The sequence below is a fragment of the Chelonia mydas genome, chromosome 14 (genome assembly GCF_015237465.2).
Source record: "Chelonia mydas isolate rCheMyd1 chromosome 14, rCheMyd1.pri.v2, whole genome shotgun sequence".
Taxonomy (NCBI): domain Eukaryota; kingdom Metazoa; phylum Chordata; order Testudines; family Cheloniidae; genus Chelonia; species Chelonia mydas.
Genome location: NC_051254.2, coordinates 41,667,522 through 41,679,636, shown reverse-complemented (window position 1 = coordinate 41,679,636; position 12,115 = coordinate 41,667,522). Strand labels below are relative to the sequence as shown.

The 12,115-nt window shown below is 51.5% G+C and overlaps 1 protein-coding gene across 9 annotated transcripts in view; it reads left to right on the top strand.

Annotated features, from left to right (window-relative positions):
* Nucleotides 1-9,380: 9,380 nt before the first annotated feature.
* The window catches only part of LOC102929380 (C-type lectin domain family 2 member D), a 48,786-nt gene continuing 46,051 nt past the window's right edge, over nt 9,381-12,115 (top strand). For 3 of the 9 annotated variants that reach the window (XM_043529022.1, XM_043529018.1, XM_043529016.1), the window contains exon 1: nt 9,589-9,767. The gene's annotated coding sequence lies outside the window, so the exon portion shown is untranslated. Of the gene's footprint in view, nt 9,768-12,115 lie in introns of all 9 variants that reach the window. The other 6 variants (XM_043529009.1, XM_043528997.1, XM_043528998.1 and 3 more) reach the window with 5 other exon arrangements.

Below are 12,115 nucleotides of genomic sequence, written 5' to 3'. Positions count from 1 at the left end.
AAAAACCACGAGTCACCTAGTGAAATTAACAGGCTGCAGGTTTAATACAAACAAGAGGAAATACTTTTTCACATAGCACACATTAAACCTGTGGAACTCATTGCAAGGGGATATTGTGACGGTCAAAAGTATAACTGGGTTCTAAAAAAGAACTGGGTAAGTCCCTGGAGGATAGGTCGATCAATGACTATTAGCCAAGGTGGGCAGGGATGCAACCCCATGCTTGAAATGAACCTAAACCTCTGACTGCTAGAAGCCAGGAGAGGTGGGTGGGGTGAATCTCTCCAAAACTGTCCTGTTCGGTACACTTCTCCAGAAGCTCTGGTACTGGCTAGTGTCAGAGACAGGATACTGAGTTAGATGGACCCTTGGTCTGACCCAATATGGCATTTCCTATGTAAATTGGCCCCTAGCTCCATTGGAGCCAATGGGGCCAGATCCCTGCTGTGTATCTGAATTGATTCACTGAGCTCCCCAGGGCTGTGCTGGTTTACACTAGCTGCGGGTTTGGCCCATCGCACTTCAGAGAAGGCTCGGTTGCTACATGCTGCTAACCACATCCCTATTCCATTGAGGGAAGTGTGTCCTCTTACTTGACGTGGCTCTTTCTCAGGGTTTCACGCCACCCTTTGGTGTGTTCGATATAAAGGGGATGTGAGGGGACAGGAAAAGGGGCGGGCAGATTTGAACTGTCCGTTCTCGGTCGAGCCCTCCCATCCCTCAGAGACACGAATCGACACAGCGGAAAACTCAGCGAGGCGAGAAATAACCCAGCCGGAGGCTCTGGGGTGGAAAGACACAATTTAACGGGAAGGCCACTGGGTGAGGTAGAGGCCAAAATAAAGAGCCCTTTAAAGGTGGGGCAGTCAGATATCGGTGCCCTGCTGACGCTAAACACAGCGGCGTGTCGTGGTTAGGAATGAAGTAGTATCTCTTTAAATAGTTTGTGACCCCTCGAATGGCGCTCACGGTGCGGTACCCTTTTATTGACCCCTGTTACTGTAACTGCATGTTCTAGCCTGTGCACCCTCGCAACGCCACTGGGAGGCGCTGGTCACCCCGCTTTATAGCAGGGCAACAAAGACCGAAACGAAGGGCCAGATTTTTAAAGGTATTTAAGCACCCACCACGGCAGAGAGGGCCCCTAGCGGCATTTTCAAAGCACGCAGGGCCCTGGTTCGCAGAGGGACTTTGGCGTTGCAGTGCTGAGCGTCATAACGCCTAAGTGTGCCTGGGGGAACCCCAGCGTAGGGGGGCTCAGGATGTCTGAAACTGGGGTGAAATAGGAGGAGGTGGGGCACCGGCAAATGAGGTACAGAGGCCCCAAGATTTATTTTGATGGGCCTGTCACCTTACAACTTTTGTGAACTCCACCCCTAGCGGCTATTGGGGACGTTCTCTGACCTGTGATATACGGGATGTCAGACTGGATCAGTGGGCCCCAAACTGTGGAGCACATGGAGGAATGTCCAGGGGGATGTGGTGGGCCCCGGGCCAGCCCCCATGGGGAGGGAGAGCCACCTGGCCCCACTCTGCCCCAAGCTCTGCTTTGGTCCGGCCCCCGGCCGTAGCTGCGGTCCCAGCTCCGCTCTCGGCCACGGCTCGGCCGCCGGTCCCCAGTCCTCGCCCTCGGCCATCAGCCCCAGCTGCGGCTTTGCTCCCAGCCCCGGGCCAGCCGCGACTCCGCTCCCAGCCCGGTTGGGGGCCCAGAGACATTCTATTACTGGTAATGGGAGTGGCGGCGGGAGAGGAAAAGTTTGAGTACCACTGGACTCGATGATCACAATGGTCCCTTCTGGCCTTGGGATGTACGAATCAGCTGCTTTTTATGCCATGCTCGATGACGTATCTAGTGCATCACGTCAACATCAGAGTGCCTGTTGCACCCGCTAGCCCCCACCTCCCAGCACCTAACGATGATGATAGGTGCCCAGTGGGGTTTTCAAAAGCACCGAGGGGTGGGGTTCACAGAGGAACCCAGGTGAACGTGGGAACTAGTCATGAGAGAACTGGATTTGAACGGGTCATGAAAAAACTAGATTTGAACCAGTTCTGGGGCCCACAGCTCACTGGGAGAGAGGTCAGATAACCACAGAATCATAGAATATCATGGTTGGAAGGGACCTCAGGAGTTCATCTAATCTAATCTAACCCACTGCTCAAAGCAGGACCAATCCCCAATTTTTGCCCCAGATCCCTAAATGGCCCTCTTAAGGATTGAACTCGCAACCCTCGGTTTAGCAGGCCAATGCTCAAACCACCAAGCTATCCCTCCCCCCTTAATGGCATGCCTCTGTTCAAATTTGCTTCCACACACGGATTATTTGTAACGGCTACCAGGTTTCAGCCCAGTAGTAGCCAGAAGTATACATTTCTGTTGCCACCGGGCCACGGTGCAGCCTCGTATCGCGTTCTAGTTCGGAACCCCCTGACTAAACTCATCTGGGAGGCTGACCTTGCTCCGGAATCTGGGTGACTCCAAATAGCAACCATGATGTTCCGCGTAATTAAGTTTTAGAAATGGTGTGATGAAGCTAGCCAGCATGGAAGGGGTAAAGGAGAGTCTTTGGGCCCAGCTAGCCCTGGTCTGTTATACCTGCAGCCAATGCCTGGCCTGGGGAGGGGAAAAAAGAAAGGAGCCTGGCCCATTTCGGGGCTGGCTGGTGAAGAGGCAGGAGCTGGCTGCCTCCCTACCTGAGGGGAAGGTGCACTAGCCTGCCGGCTCAGGCCGCCAACAAGGAGTAAGCACCATCTCCCCAGTCGAGGAAGACTGGGAAGGGAACCGAGGAGCCTCCAGTCACTGAGGGAGCGAACCCCAGAGACAGTGTGGGGCTTGCCCTCACCAACATTCAGCTGCCCTGCCTGAAGGAGCCTGAAGGACCTCAGCAAGGTCCCACCCAAGACCAAAGAGGGGATCCAACGTGAAGCAACCCACCCAGCAAACAGGACTAGAGGGGGAAACCCCCAAACTGAACAGACATTGGTAGGAAGTAGCCCAGGGCAGCAGATTTTGACTCCCTACTAAGAGGGCCTTGACGTGTACAGGGGCCTGGGATGGGACTCCGTGGCGAGGGTGGGCCCGGGTCCCTCTATTCCCCACCCCTCCCCGGCCTTAAAGACTGCGGCTCCTCAACCAAACAGTGGGGCTGAGAGCCACACGCCCTAACCCCTAGGCCACCTGGCCCTCCAAGCCACCTGTTACACATAGGTGCCTTAAATAAATCCAACAGAAAGTCAGCTGGTGACATAAGAAGTGATACTTGCAGGCAAAACAGTCACGAAATGATAAAGAATCTGGCCTTGCTAGTATTTCATCAGAACTGCTAAAGAGAGGAGGTCCGGATTTCATTCACTGGCTTCACAGAATCCTTTAAAATGTTTGGGGAACAGGTCACTTTCCAGAAGATTGGGGAAAGGACTGCAGCATCCCTTTTTTACAAACGGGCGAGCGACCAAATTGCTCAAATCACATCACGCTGCTGTCAGTCCCAGCGGAGGTGTTGATCATCATACTCCTGAACCGACTGAAAAACTGGCTCATCCCTAAAATGAACGACAATCAGTGTGGCTTCATTTATAGGTTGACTTGCAATCCGTGCTATATAGGCCTTGTGGAATGTAATTAAAAATGACGAGAGTAACAAAGGGAAATTAGCATCACCTTTATAGACTCTTCTCGCAGTGTTTCCATTGTGGTTACTGTTACATCAGTATGGGGCACCTGACAATTTAGTGTCCCTTGTGAGTGATTTTACTGGGCTACCTTTTCATTGTGTGGTTGTCAACAGCTGTATTACAGACTGGTTTTCCGTAGAATCAGGAGTACACCAGGGATGCATTCTCTTGCCTACTTTATTGAACGTTCTAATAGATTATCTGATGCCAAAGCTGATGGATGCCAAAGTAGGAGATGTGAAATATGAAGATTAATCTTTAAAGGATTTTGAGTATTCAGAGGATATTGCCTGATTTGGAGAGACAACAGCTAATGGTGGAAGAGCTGCAGACTGTATGGGACGTCAGATCAACGGTGATCAAACTAAAGGGGTGCACGCCTCCTAGAAATGGAAACGGACGACCTGCCAGCACTACAGGTAGATGGCAATGATACCAAATGGGTGAATAGCTTTATTTCTCTAGATAGTCAGTTGGCAACCAGAGGTTCTCTAAAGACGTAAGTCATGCATTGGGTCCTGCATCGATGGCCCTTCAGTATCTTCAAAGGCCCCTGTTTGGGTGGCAGGATAGCTGTGTGATAACTCAGGTGAACATTCAATGCAGTGGCGGTGACCACCCGTTTCTATGGAGCTTGTTAAAAACAGCTGAGGAGAGAGAATGAAACAGTTTTCGATGTCAAAAATTACGGCATATTCTTAATGTCCGTTGGCTTGATTTTTGTCATAAGCGAGGAGATACTTAGACAACCCCTGCAAGTTGCAGCTTACACCAGTTGAGAATACGACAGTTGCAATGGTGGGATCATGTCCACCGTGCAAATGAAGATACGCATCTACAGAAGGTTTACAGAGCATTGGTGGAAGGAAATACACCATGAGGCTGGCCATGAATGAGGTTGGAAGACACAATTTTGAGGGCTGTAAGAAGGCTAAAGCCTCCCATACTAACTCTTGATGAAAGAAGGAGACTTGCAGGTGGTCATTCATGTAGAATGGATGCCCGTCTCAGCACCATGGCTGCATTTATAGCCACGTGAGTCTGGACTCTGCTTCTACAGCACCCGGCACAATGGGGCCCTTATCTCAGCTGGGGCAGGGACTGTCTCTCACTGTGTGTGAAGGGGATTATTTAAGTGGGCAAAAGTGGAAGGTTTTCTTTGGCAGGACACAAAATTAAGTGTGGACACAGGCTGTGCCAACAGAAGGAAAGTTTTGCCTGATAAACTTCTTAGGGTTGACCACGCCAAAGAAGGAAATTTAAATCTGCAGAGATGACTGGCTGGAAGCAGAAATCTGTGGAGATAGAGGGAGAGAAAATCTGCAGGGACAGGTGAATAAAGGGAAGGAGAGAAAGATCCCACAGGGGGTGCTAGAAAGAAATCTGTGAAGGTGGCTGGATGGAAGGACGGAAACAGAGACATTTGCAGAGATGGGTGGATGGATCCACGCGGGGTCACGCTGGGTCGATGGATGGAGCTCTGCAGGGTTGGACACGCAGAGCTGTCTGGTGTGTTTTCTCCTACAAGGAAGGAGTGAGGTCTCAACGCCCTGTCGTGCTTGAGGATCTACAAGTGTCACCCTTCTGCCTGGTGACGTTGGCAGCAACGAGGGCTGGGTTCAATATCTAGCACTTCCTCATAACCCTACAAAACAGAACCAGCTCCAGCTCCCACCCAGTATTCTGAGAAAACTTACTTCCACCCCCGGGCATCTCTGCAAGGCAGAACTTCCCTTTTCCCAAGCACAGAGTCTGCGTACAGGAAATGAGAACTTTTATGAAAGGGAACCGAGTGTTAGTTTAGGAAGACATGGTAACCACATGCCAAGACAGGCCACCATAAACAAACCGCCCATCCCAGAGTACGCTGGGCGGTGGCCTTCACCTCAGTGGCTCACCTGGCAGTGTGAAAGCCCGGCTCACAGATGATCCTTTAACGCGCCGCTCCCCTCTCCCTCCATCGCATCCCCCACTCAGTCGCTGTCCTTGGCCAGGGAAGGCCCAGAGTTCAGACGGGGCCACCTCCCACCCCCGCCGCTGCAACCGGGCTCACAGTTGTCCCATTCACTCGGCATTAGCTGCCCGCTGCCGGGCCATTGTTCACTCCGCCCCCTGACCGCTGTGCCATCGTTGACCCCGGGGCCATGGCTTTCTCTGCTGCCGCCCGCCACTCTACGGCACTCTCTGCGATGCCGGCTCTTGAGGTCCCACCCCTTCTCCCGGCTCTCGGTGATCTCAGCCGTTAGCCGGGCACCTCACCATTCGTGCAGGCTGGGCCGTGTCTTTCACTGCCCCACAGCGGGTCTAAGGCTGAGCACCTCGACCTGGCTACCGGTGATTTCAGCTCCAGGGAGCACTGAACGCGACAAAAGACTCTCCACTGAGTCTTATCTGTGCTGTGTTTAAACAGTGCGGAGGGGACAGGTCAAAGGGCATCAAGGACTCTAAGTCCAGGTCTACACTGCAGACCTCTCTCGGCAAAGGCGCCGACTCCGTGGGTGCTCCCGTCATGGAGCACCAACACCGGCAGCTAAGCTTCCCTCTCTGCCTGCACTCCACACTCCTGCCTGCCGGCTGCCTCCACCAGTCAACTCCTCCCTCTCCTTCCCCACGCTTCCTGCATGCCACAGAACAGCTGTTCTGCGGTGTGAGGGCAGCGCGGGGAGGGAGGGAGCAGAGCGGGGATGGGGCCAGCTTGGGGGAGGGACAGAAAGACGTGGAGAAGAGGTGGGGCAGAGGTGGAACCTTGGGAGAAGGGATGGAGTGGGGGCAGGGATGGGGCTGAATGGGGGTTGAGCACCCCCCGGGAAACCAGCGCCTGTGTATATGGGTATAACTACATCACTAAGGGGTGTAAAAATCCCCTCCCCCACAGGCAACATAGTTACTCTGACATACTCCCCCCACCCAGATAGACAGCGCTATGCCTAAGGGAGAACTTATCCTTCGTCTCAGGGAGTTAGATTAACGATACTGATTTGAAAGCACTCTCCCATTGGCACAGCTGTACATAAACACAAGCCCTTCACCCATGCCCTCTCTCTCTCTGCTTTCAGTGGGGTTTGCCCTTCCTACCCCAGGCTTAGCGAGTGAGGTCCGGCTGAGGGTGAGCGCCTCACTCCGGGCAGGCTACGCACGGTTCTGCTGCCCTTTACTCACACAAGCAGAAAAACCACCTTTCATTACCCCTGCACTCAGTAATAAAGGGGTTTGTAACCCAGCACCAGCCAGAATCGATCACTTTGGCGACCCAGCTGCGTTGCTGAATACCTGGGCAGCGTGGGTGTGTCTATGCAAATACAGTCCGGTGCTGAGGTCTTCCCCTCCTCCCCCCGAGCTCATCGCTAGATGCCAGCGGAGAGCTCGTTCAGACCCCGGGAAATCCCCCAGGCCCTGTCGAATGAGCCTGCCTCTCAGCTGCTCGCTCACTCCTGTCACTCTCGGCGGTGGGGGGGCTGAGACTGGGGGTCGGGGCACCTCAGGGAGTTAAGAGAGCCTGGCTATTACCAACACTCAGCACATGCTGCATCGCTTTTAGGGGTGTAAACGAGCACAGCATGGATGCACGCTGCCCCCTACTGCCCGGAGCGGTGAACTTTCCAGGTTGATTTCTACCAGCCGGGCTTCTGTTTGTATTTCGTGAAGGCAAAAGTTGCCCCTCGTGCTGAGCCTTGGGCAGCTCATAGAGTCTGCTGGACTTTGTTCCACAGCCCGCCCGGCTCCCAGGGGTACGTCTACACTGCAAAAAAAACCCAAATGTGTAGTAGCAAGTCTCCAGTTCACGCTACAGGGCTACAAATAGCTGTGCAGACATTCCCCCTTGGGCTGGAGCTCAGGCTCTAAGAGCCGCCCCCCAGCTGGGTTTCAGCGATTGAGCAGGAACATCTACGTGGCTATTTTTTTAGCCCTGTAGCACAAGGCCTGCAAACCTGAGTCTGTAGACCCAGGTTCTGAGACTCGCGGCTGCAGGGTTTTGCGGGGTTTTTTGCACTGCAGACGTACCCCAAGAAACCTCTGTCTTTTGCACAATGAGATGCGGATAAAGCTGGGCAAATAATTGGTTTGTTTTGGTACGCTGGCCATTCTGAAAAATAATGCCGATGTTTATTTGGGGTTGAACCGAAAAAATGAAACTCTCTGAAAGTTTTGGTGAATCAAAAAATTGAAGAAAGAATTAACTTGGGGTCGAATTAAACATTTTGTCGGATCCAAAATGAACCGTGGTGTGTTTCTTTTGAGCATTTTAAGCATTTGCTCGGTAAAATGAAAGGAAGTTTTTGAAACTACAAGCCAGGCTGAACCAAAAAATCAAAACATTTTGTGGAAAAAAGGCCAAAAAAGGAAACATTTTGACTTTTTTGGAGTTCGTTTTGGTTTGTTATTTTTACTGAGACAATTTGGCAAAACTGAGATGAATTTGCCAAATGTCCTGATGTCGCTGGATCTGCATTTATCTCAGGGAAAAAAAGCTTTGTGTGAAAAACTTCACCCAGCTGTATATACGGAACCTTTGTTTCAGACAGCTCTGTTGTGGTGCTGGGCTTTTAGGTGCCCAATTCATTAAGTGTGTTGGGAGATCTAAGGCTTGATGTGATGTTCTCTAGCGAGCCAGTGCAGAGAGCAGAGGATGGGAACCCCCATTGCTAAGCCAACATGATGTCGGGGTTTAAAAGCTCATTAAAGTGTCCTGTGGGAGCTGGCTCCATGCCCAGATTGATTGCGTTGCTATAGTACAGATGGAAGGTAACGGGAACACATATTGATGCAGCTAGTAATCAATATTGTCAACCCCAAGTGTTTAAAAATCATGGATCAGGTCCCCAAATAATGAAATTGGCTTCAAAATGATGAGGTTTTTTTTAAAAATAAATGTTAGAAGATACTTTTATTTGACTTATGTTTTCTGAGCATTTAGGGCCCACTCTGGTCATTTTTTCAAGCTGTCCTATGGAACCAAAAAGGTAAGGAATTTGCTTTATAAAACAAATGCTTAGATTCTTATGTAATCACATGACTCCAGGAGCTGGCACTTTTTAAGAAAAGCATTAAATATTGTGAGGCTTGTGATAGAATTGTGAGAGTTAGCAACTCTGACAACTATTTAATTTAATTCTTACCCGTGCAACTTTAGCTTGCAGCTAGGGCTAGCAGGAAATCTTTCCTCTCCTGGGGAAAATGCCCATGAAACTGGAGGGAAAAATAATTTTTGTCAAAATTTTCAAGGGGAAAAAATTTGATGTTTTGTAAAAAAACGGAAACCCCCCCCACCATGTTTTGTTTTCAGGCTGGCAACAGAAAACTGATTTTTATCTGATATTGATTCCCCTCCCCCCCCCCCCCCCCCCCGCAAAAAAACCCTGCTGTAAACCAAAAGAAAAAAAAATATCAGCTGAAAACTTAAGCATGTTCAGGTTTTCGCCCAAATTTGTTCTCCAATGAAAAGTCAAAACTTTTCAGGGAAACCAGAAAATGTCCATTAACCGCCCCCCCTTCCCCCATTTAACTGAAAATCCAAATTTCCATCCAAAACTTCTGGTGGTAAAAAGCCAACCTGCCCTAGGGCTGAGGTGAACAGATTGCAGGACGTCCTGTCAGGCTCGGCTGGAGAAAGCAAGATAATTAGCAGTGAAATGATTCCACCCCATCTATGCTGCATCTGCTTCCTCTTTACCCTCAGCTCCTTCTCTTCTACCCCCAGTGACAGCAGCTCATGGTGGGCAAGCAAGGGGCTGTATGAGGTGTTTGTTTTGGGGGGAGCAGGAGGTTTGAGCAGAAGAGAGGAGGAGCTGCGTGTATCAGTGACTCAATTGGACCATACAGAACATGTGTATTGAACGGGGCTGTCTCTACATTCATCTCTGCAATTAGCTGCCTCCCTTCCGTCACTGTTTTCTATTCATTTTCGGCAGGAGGAAGTTTGCAGGGGATGGAGTCTCAGCGGATTGCTAAAGTGATTTGCAACGTCACCGGTGGAAGCAGGACAGAGAGCGATGGGCTCTGGGAGGACTTTGGAAAGCGTCAGAGGTTGGAAGCAGGGTTTAAAAGCCTCCCACTGGTGGGATGCCCCGGGGGAAGATTCAGTGGGCACTGAGGTACGAGAATCTCTGTGTGTGTCTTCAGGGCCATGCTCCAGGGTGTCAGAGCGTTGGTCCACACAGTGGGAAGTTCCTTCAGAAGAGGGGTGGGGACAAGGGGTCAGGCCAAAGCAGCAAAGTGGCAGCCGGAGTACTGTGTCCAGTTTTGGTCACCGATGTATAGAAAGGATGTCGAGAAATTGGAAGGGATCCAGAGGTGAGTGACAAAGATGACCCAAAGGATGGAATGCAAGCCCTATGAGCATATGAAGGAACTGGGTATGTTTAGGTTGGAAAAGAGGAGATAAAAGAGGGCATATTACAGCAGTCTTCAAATACTTGAAAGGTTGCCGTAAAAAAGATGGAGAAAAGTTGCCACAGAGAGCAGAACAAGAGGCCACGGGTTCATACAACCGCATGGCAGGTTTAGATTAAATCTCGGGAAGAAGAGCAGGGCAGTGGAACAGACGCTTAGGGAGGTGGTTGAAGCTCCTTTGCTGGAGGTTTTCGAATGGAGGCTGGAGCCATCTGCCTCGGATGGTTTAGACCCAGCGAATCCTGCATCTTGGCAGAGGGTTAGAGTGGATGACCCGTGTGGTCCCGTCTATGAACCCAGCCCTCTCCTCTCAACCGGTCTGAGCTGGAGGGAGAGGATCTAGCCAGCAGAGGTCACTGCGTCACTCAGTTCAGAGGGCTGCACAATGAGATTGAGCTAGAAAAAACGGAGACTGGAAATGCTGTGGATGGGGGGCGGGGTGGGGGGGGACGGCAGTGAGGCGGTGTGGGGCAGAGTGGGGCACATGCACATGGGGTGGAAGGAGGACGGTGCAGAAAGTCCCGAGTGAGACCACAGACACAAATCGGAGCTCGGCCTGGCAGATCGGCAAGGAGCTGCTGGATTGTCCCTGGCAGAAAGGACCCTGGAGGGACATGGCACTAGGACAGAGCGGCCCACGGGTTCAATTCCCTTTTCCCCTCTAACCGCCTGCCTTGGGGGGCTGGGTTAGCAGCGGCTGCGCTGATCTTCTGTTATAAGCTGATGTCCCAGTGCTCAGGGCATTGGCTCCCTCCGTCTCTGCCAGCCACAGTATGGAGTTGTCCACGGCCCACTGGGAATGGGTGGGGTTCATGGGCTGGAGCCGGGGGCTTCTCTGGCCTTGTGCTGTACTGAGCTCCCCACGAGGCACACCCTGCTGTAGCACCTGGAGACCACAACTGAGATCAGGGCCCCGTGGTGCCAGGCACTGCACAGACACACAGCGAGCGACAGTCCCTGCCCCAGCGGAGATCAGGGCCCCGTTGTGCCCCCACCAGGCTATCAAGTCCCACACAGTTCAGGTGTCCGTCCGCCCACTGCCGTGCACGCCTGCCCTCTGCCTCGGAGCTGCACCCGGGAGCCTCAGTGGGGGGGAAGGAGGAGGAGGGAGAGGGGTGCTGATGTCAGGGTGTCCCCCTCCCTGCACCCCATCTCCACAGGGGGGTGGGCAGGCCAAGGCTCAGGACAGAGGGAGCTGGATGGCAGCTGCTGCTGTGCTATATCTGAACTCGCTGATCTACTTAAAAGGGCAGCGAACTTAAAGGGCAATGCATGCCTCTCTCTCTCTCTTTCTCACTTCCCTCCCAAAACATGCTCGTGTACTTGTTGTTACTTCTTGATACTTCTTTCAAAGCGTGTGATTTTAATTTTTTGACTGCTCTAGGCATTTCATACTTTTTATTTCTCTCTTACGCTTAAATTTAATTCTTTGAGTAGTGAGTTCTAAAATACCCAACCTGTCCTGGCTGGAGTAATTCTCCCTTTGGTAACTTTTAAAAAATATATATTATGTCTAGGTGTTTGGTTTCTACTGGTGATGCACATCCGCACATTACCTCAATATGGTGCACATAACAAAATTCATTCTGCACATGGGTGGAAAAAATTACAGGGAATACTGTGTGCCAGGCGCTGTAGACCCACAGGGAGAGGCAATCCTCCCTGCCCCGCAGAGTCTGGCGACCTGAGCTGTAGAGACGTTATGACTCGCCCAAGGTCACACCGGGAGTCTGTGGCAGAGTCAGGAATTAAATCTAAATTTTCCAGGTACCATGGCAACGCCTCGAGCGCCGAGCCACCCTTCTTCACAACATGGCTGCCCCGGCCAACACTGCTCAACACAACCAGAGTCTTCGGCTTTGTTGTTGGATGAGGGGTGTGCTGGTTTCACAAAAGGTGCATTTTTAAATCCATTTAGTTAAACTGGTGCAAAACCCAGCCTGACTCCCCGTGTTCCCATGTCAGGGAAATGAAACTAATTGTGCCCCTTTTCGTAACCAAAGCAAGTGGTGTTAAAGGCCTCCGTATTTCAATGGAGACCATGCTCCGT